Source organism: Triticum urartu, chromosome 7 (genome assembly GCF_003073215.2).
Source record: "Triticum urartu cultivar G1812 chromosome 7, Tu2.1, whole genome shotgun sequence".
In the NCBI taxonomy this organism is placed as follows: domain Eukaryota; kingdom Viridiplantae; phylum Streptophyta; class Magnoliopsida; order Poales; family Poaceae; genus Triticum; species Triticum urartu.
Genome location: NC_053028.1, coordinates 310457716 through 310474122, shown reverse-complemented (window position 1 = coordinate 310474122; position 16407 = coordinate 310457716).

Here is a 16407-nt window from a genome sequence, read left to right as displayed (position 1 = left end):
AAACAATTGAAATATAATTATGATATGATTGCTCACTTGAGTGACTTGTTATTTAGAATATCAAATGATGTTAGAGGTGTTGGAAAGCATGCTTCTATGGTTCAAACTCAATTAGAGCAAGTTGCTAAATCTCAAAGAGAATTGCTTGATGAAATGAATAATAATATGAATGACTTTGCTATTAGAGTTGCAACTAGAGGAGGTAAAATGACTCAGGAACCACTTTATCCTGAGGGACACCCTAAAAGAATTTAACAAGATTCACAAAGAGCTAACACTAGTGCACTTAGTCCTTCTAGGAAGAAAAAGAAAAAGAAAAATGATAGGACTTTGCACACTCCTAGTGAACCTAAAATAGAAAAACCTCCTGATAATGATAATGAAATTTCCATCTCTGATGCTGAAACACAATCTGGTAATGAACACTCACATACTGATAATGAAAAAGATAATGATGAGGTTCATGAAGACTCTCAACCAAACAATGAAAAAGAACGAGATAATGATGTTCAGATAGAACCACCTGTTGATCTTGATAACCCACAAACTAAAAATAGAAGATATGACAAAACAAACTTTGTTGCTAGGAAACACGGTAAAGAAAGAGAACCATGGGTTCAAAAACCTATGCCTTTTCCACCCAAGTGAACTAATCTATCCTTTCTGGTAATGAACATCTCCCGGTGCTCATCTCGGCGCCCACAAATCTGGTAGATTGTATCCTTGAGACCATTGAAGTAGACTTCTCCAATGCGTCCCATGGCGATGTGAGCTGCCATGCTCTTTCCTAGACCCCAAGTTGGTGCATCAAAGGAAAACTCTATGGGCTCAGTGACTGGAATGAACGTCCTTCCTGGAACTTGAACTTGAATCATCCAGTGCTCTTCGTCAGGTAAAGTGCCGTTGTAGGTTCCGGTGAAGCTTGGTACTCCTATGTTCAGGTATCTAGTGACTTCCTTCAAGTGACGTCCAAAGGGTGTATCTTCATCCAGTTGTGTGAACTTGTTCCTTGCATCCGCCATCCTAAAAGAGTAGAAAAGATGAGAAGCCAGAAGGAGAAGAGAGTGAGTAGTGATCTAGGTCTTTAGCTTAGTGGTCGTGTCCTATAGTCAGCATGTGCTCTGATACCATCTTGTAGCGACCAGACCTCAAACGGTCCAGTCTCCGTGCTCAGGTGTCATCCCTGGATCAGTAATGCTGACACCACACAGTACTTGAAGGATTTATAACAGAGTAGCAATCACACACTTATTACATCGAGTGTCTCAAAAGAGAACTTATTGCAATAAATATGGCTTAAGGCCATCTAATAACGATAACAGCAGAAGGCTTGGAAGATAAGTGAGTCCATCAACTCCAACGACATCACTGAGTATAGAACCACGACCTAAAAACACCTTATTCGTCGTCTGAAAAGTCTGCACATTAACGTTGCAGCCCGAAATGGGTCAGCACATGGAATATGCTGGCAAAATAACACATAGAGAGTAATGGAATGAAATAGGCTATTCTATATGCATATTTGGCTGGTGGAAAGCTCTATGGTTACAGTTTTGCGTAAAGCCAATTTTTCCGTACTGCAAAGGAATAAATTTTATTTAACTATCATGGTAGTAGTTAAACATTGAGAATGGTTGACAGCATTCTCAATCCCAATTAAGCATCATTAAACAAAACCCAACAAAATTAATTTTAGAGTAACATGTTGAGATTCACATGATAATCTAGGTACTAGATACTCAAGATGTCCATAACCGGGGACACGGCTAATCATGATTAGTTTATACTCTCTGCAGAGGTTTGTGCACTTTTCCCCACAAGACTTGATCGCCTCCGTTTGGTTTCTCATACTACATGGTGTTTGAGAAGATGGATGACCGAGACATAGTCTTTCAGAAGCGCTAGCACCTTACGATCGGGTAGACCGTTACACCTACTTTCCCCTACATCTGCTAGTCTACCACTGTAAGAGTTCGCACAACTTAATCAACTATGCTAGAGCCCATAATAGCTTGTGCTGCACACGGAAGTTTCTAGCATGAATAATCTCATGATCCCTTTGAGCCTGGGTGGCGGCCATAAAAAAACAGGCAATCGCTGGAATACCCAGGTGCCTCAATCCACCCAGATGTGTGTTTAAGTTGCCACCTTAAATAAACCATTCATTAACAATCTCACATCTGTCATGGATACACTCACCCAATCCACGTCTACTAGCATAGCATGGCATAATAAGCAAACGTAGAAGTAACTCCCAAAGGTTTGATAATAACAGGTAATAGGTACTACCTCAACTACTTCCCAAACCCACAATTTAATTAGATACTAATCATACAATGTGTGAGGATTGATCTAATGCAATAAAACTGGGTAGAGGGAAAAGCATGATCAAAGTGTTACTTGCCTTGCTGATGATCCGGGAAACCTAGCGACTCGAAGTAGCAAGCGGCGCACTCCGGGTACTCTATCGCAAACAAACAAGCATACAATAAGTACTCAACTAATGCACAGGTAAAACTCAAATAAGAGATCTAACCAGAAAGTTCAACTTAAGAACTCCGGTTGGCAAAACGAATCAAACCGAACGAAGCAACGAAAGACAAATGCCAAAAGAAACAGGCTTCATTTACTATTCTGGATCTAAGGCAATTTTTATAGTGGCAAAAACTTGTTTGAGTTGGTTAAATGGAAAGAGGGTTTTGAGACGAAACTCCAGGCGCTTGAATCGCCTAATTCCGATAAACGTGCGAAAAGTTAGACTAAAACGAAAATCGGATCAGAAATCACGATCTGAAAAACCGCGGATTTAATCTGAGAAAAAGAAAAATGACGAACGTTCGTTAAAACGAACGAACGGACGAACGCTCGCTAATTAAATAAACCGGAAAAACCGATCTATTAAAAAAACCAAAACTAAAAAAACAAACAAAACCGACGAAAAACCGATCGGTTTCCTAAAAAAACCGGCGGCGCGAGGTCTACCTCCGGCGACTCCGGCGAACGGCGGCGGGGCGCGGGCGGGCGGCTGCGCGGCCTAGGGTTTTGGGGGCGGGGCGGCTTGGGGCTGACCTCGGGCCTCGGGGCGCTATAAGAAGGCCCGGCCGGGCGGAGTCCTGGCCGGTTACGGCCCAAGGTCGGTTCGGACTCTTTTTTTTTAAATAATTACGCACGGAAAAAAATAAAAGGAATACTAAACGGACTCCAAAAATCCCGAAATAAATTTTCTCCCGCTTCTAAAATCAAGCCGCACAGGATGAACATTTATTTGGGGCCTAAATGCAATTTTGAAAAACGCGCATTTTTCCTAAATTCAAATAAAATAGCAAATAAAACCAAATAAAATATTATTTGATTTTTTTATTAAATCCCCAATATTTCTTTATTTTGGGAAAGTCATTTTATTCCCTCTCTCATAATTTTTACAATATAAATAATTGAAGATAAAATAAATAAAATCAAATGATCCTATTTTCAAAATTTGAGACAACTCAAGTATGAAAATAACGAAATCCCCAACTCTCTCCGAGGGTCCTTGAGTTGCGTGAAATTTCAAGGATCAACCAAAATGCAATAAATATGATATGCAATGATGATCTAGTGTATAACAATCCAAATTGAAAATTTGGGATGTTACAAAGACTATGTCCTCATTTGGTGGGAACAAATCATAGAGCGTCAAGAGGCAAGAGGTGAACCACCCATCACTACTTGCGCGCAAATGAAGGATGTCATGAGAGCATGCTTCGTACCTACCTACTACAACTGCGACCTCTTCAAGAAAATCCAACTCCTCAAGCAAGGAACAAAGAGCGTTGAAGAGTACTACAAGGAGATGGAGATTGCAATGATACGAGCCAATGTCACAGAAGATGATGAGCAAACAATGGCACGTTTCTTGAATGGACTCAATCATCCTATCAAGAAGATCGCCGACTTCCAACCATACTCAAATCTCATAGAGCCAGTGCACCAAGCTACCAAAGCGGAACGCCAAGTGCAAGATGATTTCAAGTATGCCAAGTTCTTATCCAAGTCCTACGGCTTCTCCAACAACCAAGCTTCAACGACTCCAACACCGACTACAAAGCCTTCTACTACCAACATCGACAAGTCGAGTTCCAAGAAAGCTTCATCAACTACAAGCCATCCTACTACGAGCAACTTCAAGCCGAGAGCTTCATCATCATCAACCCCAACCGATGAGACCGTCAAGATGAGTTCCTTCAAGTGTTTCACTTGCGGAGGCCGAGGCCACAAGTCCTATGAGTGCACCAACAAGCGAACCATGGTATTCAACGATGATGGCACTTATGACTCCATGAGTGAAGGCGAAATGGAAGCCCTTGAGCAAGTCGCCATGCACCGCCAAGTGAACAATGACGAAGAACAAGTCTTCTACGATGAAGACTCAAGTACCGCACTTGTTGTCTCGAAAGTTTTGACTCTCCAACATCACCAAGAAGAAGACCAAAGATGACACATATTCCACACCAAGGCCGGCATCAATCGACGATCCGTCATGGTCATCATCGATGGAGGGAGTTGTCATAATATCGCAAGCGAAGAAATTTGCTCCAAGCTCCAATTGCCCAAGACGAAGCATCCACTTCCATACAAAGTGCAATGGCTTAGCGACTCCGGCACCATACAAGTCTCCTTCAAAATTGGCGCCTACGAAGACACCTTGGAGTGCGACGTCGTTCCAATGACCGTTTGCCATCTTCTCCTTGGACGCCCATGGCAATTCGATAGAGGAGTCGTCCACAACGGTCGAACGAACCACTACATCTTCAAGATGAAGGGCAAGGAGTACGTCCTCCATTCAATGTCGCCAAGTCAAGTGATCGCCGACAAGCAAGCCACCCATCGTGGAGATCATAGTGAGAGAGCGAGCCACCATAATGAGAGTGAGCGCCACAAGCCCAAATCGAACACCTCCACGATGAGCGAAAAGAAGAACTTAGTCCTATTTGCCACCAAAAGTGAGATAAGAGGATTGTGTGAGAACCCATCTAGTGTCCTACGCTGCGTCCTCATGTGCAAGGACAATGCACCACAAAAATAAGACTTCTCACACTCTTCCTCTAGTCTTGTCTTCTCTTTTGCAGGAATTTCAAGATGTTTTCCCCGATGAGCTACCTCCGAGTCTACCTCCTCTACGAGGCATTGAGCACCGCATCGACCTCATCCCCGAGCACCGCTTCAGAACAAAGCTCCCTACCGCGTCAACCCCGAAGAAACCAAAGAAATACAAAGGCAAGTAAAGCATCTCAGAGACCATGGACATGTGCGTGAAAGTTTGAGCCCTTGTGCCGTCCTGGTCATTCTTGTGCCAAGACGGGACGGTAGCTTTCGCATGTGCTCCGATTGTAGACCTATAAATGATGTCACCGTTTGCTATCGGTATCCCATTCCACGCCTAGATGATATGCTTGATGAGCTTAGCGGTGCCGCTATCTTTTCCAAAATTGATCTTAAGAGTGGTTACTATCAAATCCGCATACAAGAGGGTGATGAATGGAAAACCGCCTTTAAAACCAAGTTTGGTTTGTATGAGTGGTTAGTCATGCCTATGGGTCTCTCGGAGGCACCTGGCACTTTTATGCGCCTTATGAATCATGTCTTTCGCCCTTACATTGGTATATTTGTTGTGGTTTACTTCGGTGACATTCTTGTGTTTAGCAAATCTACCAAAGAGCATGTCACCCATGTCCGCACCGTTTTGCAAACTCTTAGAAAAGAGCGCCTCTATGCTAATATGGAGAAATGCCTTTTTGGTGTTGATAAGCTCGTTTTCTTGGGTTTTGTTGTTTCCTCTAAGGGTGTTCATGTTGATGACTCCAAGATCCATGCTATCAAAAACCTATGCCTTTTCCACCCAAGTCAACTAAAAAGAATGACGATGAAGAATTTGAATGCTTTGCTGAAATGCTGAGGCCAGTCTTTTTGCGTACTCACATGACTAATATCTTGAAAATGCCTCCTTATGCAAAATATATGAAAGACATCATCACAAATAAGAGAAAAATACCGGAAGCTGAAATCTCCACTATGCTTGCTAATTACACTATTAAAGATGGAGTACCCAAAAACATGGAGATCCGAGAATACCAACTATACCTTGCTCTATCAAAAAGAATAATGTGAAAACTACTTTGTGAGATTTAGGTGTTGGTGTTAGTGTTATGCCTTTCTCTTTATATAAAATACTTGACTTGAATAAACTCACACCTACTGAAATATCTTTGCAAATGGTTGACAAATCAACTGCCATATCTATCGGTATTTGTGAGGATGTTCCCGTTGTTTTTGCTAATGTTACTATTTTGACTGACTTTGTTATACTTGAGATGCCCGAGGACGACAACATATCGATTATCCTTGGTAGACCATTCTTAAATACTGCAGGGGTTGTTATTTATTGCAATAAAAGCATGGTCAGTTTTCATATTAATGGCAATGAGCATACGGTGCACTTTCCGAAGAAAAAATTCCAAGTGAATGGTATTAATGTTATTGAAAAATCTCTGACAATCACTATTGGAAGTTTTCAAACACCTCTACCTACTGTCAAAAAGAAATATGAAATACTTATTTTTGGGCTAATGCATATCGCCATTGAGGTAACTTAGTGACTTACGAAAGTTCTTCGGTTTCATGCTAATCGAAAGTGGTTGTTAATAAGACTTGATCAACCTTATTAATGGATCATTTTTGAACAGTATGAAGTTGATGAATTTAGTAAGCACTACCTTCTATCCCTACCCTTTGTTTTATGTTTTTATTAGTTAAATAAAATGAAATGCCATGTTTTTGTCTGTTTTCTGAATTTCCCGTGCAATAATAAATGACCCAAAAATAGAAGTTCTCAAAATGCCCGGAAATTTTTACATGATTTTTTCTGAATATTTGAGAATTTTTGGTGCAATAAACATCAGAGGGAGGTGCACCAGGTGGGCACAACCCACCTGGGCGTGCCCTGGTGGGTTATGGTCCCCATGTGGGCCCCCTCACTTACCTCTTCATCCCACATCATCACTTACCTCCAGGAAAAAATCCCCATTGCTCTCTCTCCCGTGTTCTTGAGCTCAAACCTGCGGAATTCGATCTCTTTGCTCGAAGCTCCGTTTACAAAACTGTTTCGGGGATTGTTTCTTGGTATGTGACTCCACCATTTGTCCAATTAGTTTTTGTTTAGTGGCTTATACTTTGAATAATTAGCTACTCTTGGTGCTGCTATAGATGTGCTTGCATGTTGAATTCTTAGTGTTCTAAGTAGTTTGAATGCTTGCTATGGCCTCTATGTATCCCTATGAGTAGTTGTTATCAATTTTGTGAAGTTTTCTTGAGAAAATTTTGTGGACTAAAAATCCAGATTTTTGTTCATAGGAAAAATTGTACGCGGACATGAATATCTTCAAGTAGTTTGGCTCTAAGAAGAGCTCCAAGGGTGTTATAGGGGAGTCTTCTGACAGTGATCTCCACCCTCAGAGGTTGGCAGAGGTATGGCCATGCGAATGGCCGCACACCCCATTCCTGCAAGAGGCTGGAATTCTTGAGGACTTCATGCAATATGTTGGTAATGCCGGCCTCACCGACTTCATCACAGATGAGTGTGACCAACACCACATCCTCACAAACATCTTTGTTCAGAGCGTACTTTCTTGCCTAGAAATAATCCTCCTGAAGTGAGCTTTGATTTATATGCTGAAAACCATCAGATACCACTTATTGAGTTTTGTGACATATGCACGACCCCGTCTGATGGGTGCTTGGCCGAGCCTAGGCCGGCCGAGTTTGACGCCTTTTATCACACTCTGACAGTGGGTGATGAGAGAGGAGTGTCAGCCATCACTGCCGCTGGCTTACATTTTCCCGTCGTTTGTTACTTTGCACTTTTCATTACCAAATGCTTGCTTGCTAGGGAGAAGGTGGGTGCACTTAGTTCACCAGACCTTGTTATTTTACGTGCACTAGAGGGCAACAACATGCATAGCTTGGGAGCTATCATGGCTCATCGCCTCTATCTTAATAAATCTCAGGGCAAAATACATTGGTGGGATTTTGGCCACTCGTTTGGCAACTCATGATTACCCTCTGACAAAGGTTTACCTAGATCATGTAGCCATGGATCACCATCACTTTCTTGTACATGATCGTCCTGACATTGCCATTCCTTACAACCTGGTCTATAGCGTTGAAACTCGTGATGTTATTCCATTACTTGCGCCTTCTTTGTTTGATTCTGCTACCAGGGGCGGATACCGGATTATGCCTGCACAGGCTGCGGAGGATGCCTGCTCCTCATGATCCATACTACCATCCAGGATACTGATCGACTACCAAGTTAGGCCAAAAGCCTAAGCTTGGGGGAGTACGTGTTTCCACCAACTCTACATTCATGTCCACTTATTTCAATTGTCGATGTTCACACTTTTCATTGTATCATGCATGATTAGATTTATTTTCTTGCTTTCTTCTTGTGTGTTTGAAAAACTTTAGAAAAACCAAAAAAATTAGTTGTAGTTAATTTATTTTCTATGCATGCTTAGTAGTAGTACTAAAAAGAACATCCAAAAAGATTTCCTTATTCTTCTTTTTCTTGTTGGGAGCTTTCCCGTGTAAATAGTTTTTCTCATTTTTTGCTTTTCCCTTTTATTTGCTTTCTGAAGAAAACCAAAAACTCCAAAAATATTTCAGTGTGTTTCTCTAAATTTGCTTTTTTTATTCGAGTTGTACCGACGAGAAGACCACGATGAAAATGTTGAGTGACTGTCATATGAATAACTGTTGAACTAATAAAGAGCCCATTTTACCTTGTCTTCTCCTGTTGAATAAAATGTTTGTAGATTCGAGCTTAGTCCATGTCACTCTTGCACTATTATTATTTTTCATATCATTCGGTCGTGCAAGTGAAAGGCAATAATGACGACATTCGATGAACTGGTCGTGGCAAAGAGAAACTGGTATGAACTCGAATTATTATGTTTGTGTAAATATGTTTAACCTAGCATCCAAGCTTCAACCCATTATGAGTAAACATGTTTGCTATGACAATTAGAGATTATAGTTTCTCATGACATGCATAAGTAGCTCGAAGTTAATAATGATTTATCTTGGATATCAACATAGCATTGAGGTGATTGTGATGTAGTATGATGATATGGTATCCTCCTCTGAATGTTCAAGTGGCTTGACGTGGTACATGTTCATGCATGTAGTTAAATCAAAACCAACATAGCATCTATAATGTTTATGTTCATGGTGTTCATATCCTACTCATGCTAGTGTCCAATGTTACTTATGCATAATGCATGGTTATGATCGTTGTTGCTCTCTAGCTGGCCGCTTCTTAATCTAAATTGCTAGCCTTCGCCTGTACTAAGTGGGGATTCTGCTTGTACATCATAAACCTTGAACCCAAAGTTATTCCAGATGAGTGATGACCCACAAGTATAGGGGATCTATCATAGTCCTTTTGATAAGTAAGAGTGTCGAACCCAACAAGGAGCAGAAGGAAATGATAAGCGGTTTTCAGCAAGGTATTCTCTGCAAGCACTGAAATTATAGATAACAAATAGTTTTGTGATAAGATAATTTGTAACGAGCAACAAGTAACAAAAGTAAATAAAGTGCAGCAAGGTGGCCCAATCCTTTTTGTATCAAAGGACAAGCCTGGACAAACTCTTATATAGAAGAAAGCGCTCTTGAGGACACATGTGAATTATTGTCAAGCTAGTTTTCATCGTTCATATGATTCACGTTCGGTACTTTGATAATTTGATATGTGGGTGGACCGGTGCTTTGGTGCTATCCTTACTTGGACAAGCATCCCACTTATGATTAACCCCCATTGCAACCATCCACAACTACAACAGAAGTATTAAGGTAAACCTAACCATAGCATGAAACATATGGATCCAAATCAGCCCCTTATGAAGCAACGCATAAACTAGGGTTTAAGCTTCTGTCACTCTAGCAACCCATCATCTAGTTATTACTTCCCAATGCCTTCCTCTATGCCCAAATAATGGTGAAGTGTCATGTAGTCGACGTTCACATAACACCACTAGAGGAGAGACAACATACGTCTCATCAAAATATCGAACGAATACCAAATTCACATGACTACTAATAGCAAGACTTCTCCCATGTCCTCAGGAACAAACGTAACTACTCACAAAGCATATTCATGTTCATAATCAAAGGGGTATTAATATGCATATAGGATCTGAACATATGATCTTCCACCGAATAAACCAACTAGCTTCAACTACGAGGAGTAATCAACACTACTAGCAACCTACAGGTACCAATCCCAGACTTAGAGACAAGAATTGGATACAAGAGATGAACTAGGGTTTGAGAGGAGATGGTGCTGGTGAAGATGTTCATGGAGATTGGCCCCCTCCCGATGAGAGGAGCATTAGTAATGACGATGGCGATGATTTCCCCCTCCCGGAGGGAAGTGTCCCCGGTAGAACAGCTCCGCCAGAGCCCTAGATTGGTTACGCCAAGGTTCCGCCTCGTGGCGGCGGAGTCTCTCCCGAAAGCTTGCTTATGATTTTTTTCCTCAACGAAAGACTCCATATAGCAGAAGATGGGCATCGGAGGGCCACCAGGGGGCCCACAAGGGAGGGGGCGCGCCCAGGGGGTAGGGCGTGCCCCCACCCTCGTGGCCAGGGTGTGGGCCCCCTCTGGAACTTCTTGCGCTCAGTATTTTTAATATATTCTGAAAATAGCTTCCGTGAAGTTTCAGGACTTTTGGAGCTGTGCAGAATAGGTCTCTAATATTTGCTCCTCTTCCAGCCCAGAATCCCAGCTGTCGGCATTCTCCCTCTTTATGTAAACCTTGTAAAATAAGAGAGAATAGGCATAAGTATTGTGACATAATGTGTAATAATAGCCCATAATGCAATAAATATTTATATAAAAGCATGATGCAAAATGGACGTATCAACTCCCCCAAGCTTAGACCTCGCTTGTCTTCAAGCGAAAGCCGAAATCGAAAAATATGTCCACATGTTTAGAGATAGAGGTGTCGATTAAAATAAAATACGGACATGAGGGCATCATGATCATTCTTAGAACAGCAACATATATATATATATAGTCATATGATCTCTTATGCTAAAGTAACAATTCAATCACAATTTCAAGTATGAATCATAAACTTCATTGAGAACCAACAAACTCTAATCTCAGTCATTGATGCAATTGCAATTTATCATAACATAGGAAAGAGTCAATATAAGAGCTTTTCAGCAAGTCCACATACTCAACTATCACATAGTCTTTCACAATTGCTAACACTCACGCAATACTTATGGGTATGGAGTTTTAATCGAACACAGAGAAACATAGGGGCTTATAGTTTTGCCTCCCAACGTTTTACCTCAAGGGTAATGTCAACAATAATAGTTCATGGAAACTCACATCCAATTAGCCACATATACCAGGATCTTTCCAACATATTGTGCTTGCCAAAGGATAAAATGTAAAAGGAAAGGTGAAGATCACCATGACTCTTATATAAGGTAGAAGATAAAAGTAAAAGATAGGCCCTTCGCAGAGGGAAGCAGAGGTTGTCATGCGCTTTTATAGTTGGATGCACAAAATCTTAATGCGAAAGAATGTCACTTTATATTGCCACTTGTGATATGGACCTTTATTATGCAGTCCGTCGCTTCTATTTCTTCCATATCACAGGATCGTATAAATCTTATTTTCTCCCACACTAATAAGTCATACATATTTATTGCTTGCACAGATGACAACTTACTTGAAGGATCTTACTCAATCCATAGGTAGATATGGTGGACTCTCATGGCAAAACTGGGTTTAGGGGTATTTGGAAGCACAAGTAGTATCTCTACTTGGTGCAAAGAATTTGACTAGCATGAGGGGAAAGGCAAGCTCAATCATGTTGGATGATCCATGACAATATAATTTATCTCAGATGTAAGAAAACATAACCCATTACGTTGTCTTCCTTGTCCAACATCAACTCTTTAGCATGTCATATTTTAATGAGTGCTCACAATCATAAAAGATGTCCAAGATAGTGTATTTATATGTGAAGACCTCTCTTTCTTTATTACTTCCTATTAATTGCAACGATGACCAAAACTATGTTTTTCAACTCTCAACAACTTTTATTCATCATACTCTTTATATGTGAGCTCATTACTCTCCATAAGATCCATATGATCTCTTTTATTTCGTTTATTCTTTCTCTTTTCTTTTATTCACTCAAGATCATGGAAAAATAATCAAACCCTTGACTCAACACTAATTTTTATTATATAGCTCACGGACTCGATTACATAGAGGGATCATAAGGCAAAACTCAAAACTAGATCATACCAAAAACTTTATTCTACTAGATCAAGATATTACTAAAAGGATCAAACTAAGAAAAACGATAACGATAGAGATGTGATGGTGATACGATACCGGGGCACTCCCCCACGATTGGCAGTTGCCAAGGGGAGTGCCCATACCCATATGATTATGTCTCCTTTCTTGGTGAAGAAGATGGTGGTGATGATGGGTAGTCGCACATCGAGCATAAGAGATCCTCCAACTTGTGGATAATGCCCTTGAGTGAAACTATATGCTCCTTCAACAAAATATTTTCACGTGTGAGATACTTGTTTTGTATACGAGCTAACTCAATCATCTTGAAAGCTTCCATCTCAGTCGGGGTAAGAAGATTGTGACCAAGTTGAAGGATGTCTTCTATTGTCGGAACTTGGTCCTCCATGGCCTTCTTGATCCCTTCATCCTTGTTGATCTCCACGGGTTCTTCCCTCTTCAGCTCTATCTTCATTAACCAAGCATCATTGTCACCATTGTTGGAGGAGGGGGACGACAGGATGCCTGGCCTTGACAACCCTGACAGAAAACAGCTCGAAACAAGAACAAAGGACAATTGCGTGATACAGGAGTCAAAACCTTCGGGAGATTATATAATGAATTTTTACCGACCAAAATATGTAACGTGCAAGAAAACGGAGTCCGGAGAGCGCACGAGGTGCCCACAAGGCAGGGGCGCGCCCAGGGGGGTAGGGTGCGCCCTCCACCCTCGTGGAGTCCTCGTGTCCTTCCCGGACTGCTTCCTATTTTTCTATTTTTCTAATATTCCAAAACGGAGAAAAATTGCCATTAGAACTGTTTTGGAGTCGGTTTACTTACCGTACCACATACCTATTCCTTTTCGGAGTCTGAAACGTTCCGGAAAGTGTCCCTTATGTATTCCTCCGGGGTTACGGTTTCAATAACATTGGTTTCAACATTTATAGGATTACCTGAGATATAATGTTTGATTCTTTGACCGTTCACCACCTTCGGATTTGTGCCTTCGAAGTTGTTGATTTTTATAGCTCGGAACAATAGACCTCCTCGATAACCTAAGGACCTTCCCATTTAGAGAGAAGTTTTCCTGCAAAAATCTTAAGCGAGAGTTGTATAACAATACATAATCACGTACATTGAACTCACGCTTTTGTATCCTTTTGTCGTACAATCTTTTAACTTTTTCTTTAAACAACTTGGCATTCTCATAGGCTTCGGTTCTCCATTCATCAAGTGAGCTAATGTCAAATAACCTTTTCTCATTGGCAAGTTTGAAATCATAATTGAGCTCTTTAATAGCCCAATAAACCTTATGTTCTAGTTCGAGAGGTAAGTGACACGCTTTTCCATAAACCATTTTATACGGAGACATACCCATAGGATTTTTATATGTAGTTCTATAGTCCCATAATGCATCATCAAGTTTCTTGGACCAATTCTTTCTAGATCTATTAACAATCTTTTGCAAAATTAATTTGAGTTCTCTATTACTCAATTCTACTTGACCACTAGACCGTGGGTGATAAGGAGATGTAATTCTATGATTAACATCATACTTAGCAAGCATTTTACGGAAAGCACCATGAATAAAATGTGAACCACCAACAGTCACTAAATATCTAGGGACCTCGAACCTAATAACTACTTTAAGCATCTTAATAGAGGTGTTATGATCAGCACTACTAGTTGGAATAGCTTCTACCCACTTAGTAACATAATCAACAGCAACTAAAATATGTGTATACCCACTAGAGGTAGGAAAAGGTCCCATATAATCAAAGCCCCAAACATCAAATGGTTCAATAACAAGTGAATAATTCATAGGCATTTCTTGGCGTCTACTAATATTACCAATTCTTTGACATTCATCACAATATAAGACAAACTTACGGGCATCCTTGAGGAGAGTAGGCCAATAAAAACCGGATTGCAATACCTTATGTGCAGTTCTATCTCCAGTGTGGTGTCGTCCATAAGCTTCGGAGTGACACTTGCATAGGATCTGTTCCTGTTCATGCTCAGGTACACAACGTCTAATAACACCATCTACTCCTTCTTTATAGAGATGTGGGTCATCCCAAAAGTAATGTTTTAAATCATAGAAAAACTTTTTCTTTTCCTTGTATGTGAAACTAGGTGGTATAAATTTAGCAAGAATGTAATTAGCATAATCAGCATACCATGGAGCAGTATGAGAAGCGTTTATGACATTTAATTGTTCATCAGGAAAGCTATCATCAATAGGTAGTTGGTCATCAAGAACATTTTCTAACCTAGACAAGTTATCTGTAACGGGGTTCTTAGCTCCCTTTCTATCAATAATATGCAAATCAAATTATTGTACCAAGAGAACCCATCTAATAAGTCTAGGTTTAGCATCTTTCTTTTCCATAAGATATTTAATAGCAGCATGATCCGTCTGAATAGTTAGTTTAAAATCAACAATATAAGGTCTGAACTTATCACAAGCAAATACAACTGCTAAGAATTATTTTTTGGTAGTAGCATAACTTCTCTGGGCATTGTCTAGAGTTTTACTAGCATATTGAATAACATTTAATTTCTTATCAACTCTTTGCCCTAGAACAGCACCTACAGCATAATCACTAGCATCACACATAATTTCAAACGGTAAATTCCAATCAGGTGGCTGAACAATAGGTGCAGAGATCAATGCTTTCTTAAGTATTTCAAATGCTTCTACACAATCATCATCAAAGATGAATGGTATATCTTTTTGTAATAAATTAGTCAGAGGCTGAGAAATTTTTGAGAAGTCCTTAATGAACCTCCTATAAAAGCCGGCATGACCAAGGAAACTTCTTATACCTTTGATGTCCTTGGGACACGACATCTTTTCAATAGCATCAACTTTAGCTTTATCAACTTCAATGCCCCTTTCAGAAATTTTGTGCCCCAAGACAATACCTTCATTAACCATAAGTGGCACTTCTCCCAATTCAAGACAAGGTTAGTTTCTTCACATCTCTACAAAACTCGATCAAGGTTGCTTAAGCAATCATCAAAAGAGGATCCATAAATGTAGAAATCGACCATGAAAACCTCACAAATCTTTTCACAAAAGTCAGAGAATATAGCCATCATGCATCTGTGAAACATAGCAGGTGCATTACATCAGGAAGAATGTCTGGGCGTTGCCGGGTAGACATCATCAACACCTATCAAGTACCCAATCACAAATCTCATCTCCTTGCACTTATTTTATTTGCCATTTGCCTCTGGTTTTCATCTCCCCCACTTCTAAAACATTTTTGCAAAAATACAAAAATATTTTTTGTTTGCCTTTTTCTCGTTCGATCTTTTGTTTGCTTGTGATATTGCTTGCCTACTTTATCATCATGACTAGTTCTTCCTCTACTACGTGTACCCCCGAGAATGAAGTTCTCAATTTTAAGCAAAGGGGAGGGAGAATTTAAAGGATGCTTAGTATAGAATTTGCAATGCTCATAATTGATCTAACTGTAAGCAATCCACTACTACCCTTCTTCGCAATTTTTATGTGGGCATTACTACTTGGTATAGATTTGTTCTTTATACTATCACTGGAGGGGATTTCTTGATGTGCCCCACTCTAGATGCTTTTAATGCTATGGGAAATTTAGTGGGATCACCACCTATCATTATCAATGAAATGATTTTAACTCTTGAGCATGTTATGCAAAGGCTAGATGTTATTGAAAAGAAAATGCTCGGCGAAGAACATATTGAAAATTTGGACAAAGGGATCAATAACCTTGCTAATAAAACTAGGTCAAAGGCGGGATATGCTCTTAAATTATTAAAAGAAAAAGGACCCGTAGTTAATGAAAGGGTAGAAGAGAGCCCCATCGGATTGATAAGTTGGAAGAAATTTTTAGTAACTTGAGCTCAGGTTTTTCTTCCATTAAAACTATTTAAGAGACCCATATGAATAAGAATTACAATTCTACACATGCTCCAAAGAATAAGGGCACCACTTCTAGTAGCAACGACGAAGATCTTAAAATTATTAGGGTTCACCCAAATTTCGTAGATTTGATAAAGGAGCCG